Source organism: Montipora foliosa, unplaced genomic scaffold (assembly GCF_036669935.1).
Source record: "Montipora foliosa isolate CH-2021 unplaced genomic scaffold, ASM3666993v2 scaffold_402, whole genome shotgun sequence".
Taxonomy (NCBI): Eukaryota; Metazoa; Cnidaria; class Anthozoa; order Scleractinia; family Acroporidae; genus Montipora; species Montipora foliosa.
The window spans coordinates 42,591-46,312 of record NW_027179704.1 but is presented as its reverse complement, the minus strand read 5'-3'; positions in this window follow the sequence as shown (position 1 = coordinate 46,312).

The window sequence follows — 3,722 nt, the reverse complement described above, 5'->3', positions numbered from 1 at the left end:
GTTGGTTGCGCTCTACCCCTGAAGATTCGCAGTCATTTACGAACCTAATGGTATCACACTCGCGGCTTTTTGTTGACTTTAGGGTTGTTTGGATTTGCCTCATGGAACCAGTGTTTAAGTTTGCATACGATTTCCTTAGTTTTCAGAAAAAAAAAAAAAACCCTTTTCCATCATAGCATAGTTTTTTTTCACATTTATTACGTGATTCCCATTTTTTTTTAAGAACGAAATACTTTTCGTGTTCAAATATTTGTTTATCCGAGTCTTACTTAATTTAAGTTTCTTTCACTATCTGGCTGTTTTGCCATTAAAGTTATTAATTTCAGACAGTTTGTTTTATTTGTTAACCTTATCTGAAGATTGAGAGCTTGCTTTGTGAATTTCTCTTCCCCATCATTATACAAACTAACCTTAACTTTTGTTTGTAATTTTCTCTCAACTCACCATCCACACAATCAATGTTTCCCCAAACCACCTTCTAATTAGTAAGTGTTTTAGTTAGTGGAGAGAAACCCTTCTTGTAAGGTGGATTCTTTTGTCAACACCACAAGGTCGAAACCACAAAGGTTGCCAGTGAAACTGCTAACATTAGAGAGCTTACGAAACGACGACGCCGACGGCAACGACGACGCTTCAAAACAATAGGTTTAGTAAGCAAAAACAATGGCTCTGCAAGCTCTGCACGTGCGTTTTACATTTTGGTACATTTCTTTGCCGTCATCTCCTAAACGACGAGGTGAAATGACCAAATTCAAGGTTGTGTGGAACTTGTCGAGGACGTTAGCACATGACGATGAATTTTCAGTTCTCTCTCTACGCTTCCAACCCACTCACACCAGGTTAATTCCTCGACAGTTACTACACATTTTTAACGCGAGACGACGTGAAATAGTTTCTTAGTGATATTAATAACGCGAACTTGTATTTTTAAATGAAGTCCTCGTTCCCGTCGGCGGCGTCGTTTCGTAAGCTTCCCAATTTTTTGGATTCTAAAGAACCGACCCTGCAGTCGACGTTCGGAGCTGTGACGTAAAAGTCAGGTTTTTTGGCTTAAGAAATTTACCCTGGAAGCCTACTCTCTGCGCTCTTATGTAAAGTCTTTCATGAGGGTAGTACGTAATAACCATAGGCTAATGAACTAGTCGCCCTCAATCAGTAATTGATTGAATATTCCAGATGCTGCCTTTTTAAACACGTTCTATTGTATTCGAGACCTACTTTCTGAGAAACATTGCTGGAAAAGTTTTTAATTTCACTCAGAATTTAATTTATTTGTTAAAGTTATGTTGAGGTTGCAAGCTTGCTATGTGAATTTCTGCTCCTTGTTTTACAAACTTTGTTCACGAACTTTGTATTGATCAACACATTCTGCAATCATTTGATTGGTTGAAAGTCATATGACAAACTTCCTGCCTTATGAAAATGTTTTTAGATACATACAAATAAGTGAATTAAAAAAAAAATTCTTAAAAGAAGTCAAGAGTGACGGCATTTTATAATTTCCAATAAACGAATCCTTTTAAAATTATTTTGTACTTGACCTTTCGTATGCATCTAGGGACATCAGGCCTCACCAGTGGACGATCAATACAAAACTAGAATTTATACCGATACACGATCACTAACTTATTTACTATTAAGTAACAATAGAATCGACCAAAAAAACAAAAATTCAAACAAGCAACAGAAAACTAATAGAGGAGCAGTTAGGATCAGTTGCTTTGTTCTTTTTTGTCACGTCTATTGTTACCTAATACTTAATAACTTATTTATAGTAATCGCGTCTATATAAAGTCAAATGTTGTAGTTAGTAAAAACCTCTGTTAAAGGATGGGAAACATACCAGGGAAACAATTTCAAGCAATTTTAGAACGGGCAGCTGGAAAATAATATGGAAAAATTATGGTTAACTAGTGAGGAAGATAAAAATTTGCATACGAGTTGTTTTTATGAACGTTTGTGAACAATGTTTTTGCCACGAACCACTTCGCGCGCTAGATCATCAAATTAAACTCTTATGAATGAATATTTCATAATTTGGACCTAAAAATTCGGAAAGTTTGGTTAAAAACGGTTTTTAACAACTGTTCAGGGTTTTTGCCCACCCTAAGACCGAAGGTAATTAACTATGGAAAAACACAATTGCCATTGTTTGTCGTCATAGAGAAATGACAGGTGTTGACGTGTATAGTTAAAAAAAATGGCTGCAAAATTCACGGATGATTCTTTTTTAGCCAAATTTGCTGGAAATATTGATTAACCACAAAAAAAATTCTTTTTCAACTTTTTGTACAAGAACATGCAATTTGAATTTTCGTCCGTTTCAAATATTTCAAATATTTTGAAATATTTTTCCGAATTTTTGTACTTACGGTTATTTTTGTCTGAAAGTTCCTTGGTTTTTATGCTGAATATATATTTTTTCACTGAAAAAGCTACTTTATAATCTTTAAAATAAGAGATTGTAAGGCACATTGCTATAAATATAAGTTTAGACAGGTTAATTAGTATCATGGGACTTTGAGGACCCATGTTTTCAACCAGAGGAAAATGAGTTTTAAATGATTAAATTGGAGTCACCTGGTTGCATGACTACCTTATAAATTATTAATTAGCTTATCAAATACTACATTTGTCAACTCAAATGAACTATTCCGTTTTCGACGTTCAAGCCTGACGCTTCGAATAAGGCTTGGCTCCTGTGACGTGTTCTATACCAGGTATGCCTAGACTTTCCGTTGGTCTGTGAAAACTTTCAATTAAGGCTTTACGGCAAACCCGGGAATTTCTTAAGTGGGCTTTGTCACAGCTGTGCAGTTCGTTTTGTGTCGTTTTACCATTTACACGCCCCGTCTCACTATACAACTTAACGTTAACTCAGAAATTACTGTAACCCAACACAAGCCAAAGCTTTGTGACGGCAAAATGTCTGTCGAGCATACATAACTCAAGTTCCAAAAAACAGAGATCAACTTTGAAAACATTTTCGGCGGCTATCTTTAGAACGGGAACGGGAAATCGGAGAGTAGGAATGGGAAAGAGAAGAACATGGAATGGGGAACGGGGAACGAGGAATCTTTAAAATGGGATTTTTAAAATCGGGAATCTTTAAAATGAGGAATCTTTAAAAGCGGAAACCTTGAAAACGGGCGATCTTTAAAAGCGGGAATCTTTAAAAATGGCAAACGCATAAGGGGAAAAAAAAACGTCAAACAAAAAAGATATAACAAAGAAAGGGAGACAAACGAAAAATTTCTTAAAAATCTCTCAGAAATGAACTGAAAGCCAAGTAAGCGTACTGTCAAAAGGGCTTAGATTTATCCCGACACCCGTGACTAACGAAAACGAAATCAAACCACAATTGTTGGCTGATTGCGAACATTTTGCGAGACGAATGGTCTCCAATACATATTTCACGGAAACGACAAGGGAAAACATCCATCCCATGTAAAATCGAACTGGGTTCCACCAGAAAAACTGTCTGTTGCCCTTGAAAGCTACTTGGAAAACGTTAAAGTTAGACTTGCTGAAATAACAGTGCAAAAGCCAAAATACAATTTGTCACGCAAGGAATATGTAGCAGTGAAAGAGTTGAAACAAAATACGGCTATAAAACTAAAAAAAGCGGATAAAGAGAGCACAACAGTGATCCTCAATATATTCGACAAACTTCAAGAAGGCCTGATGCAACTTAACAACAGGGACCACCCCGTTCCCCGTTT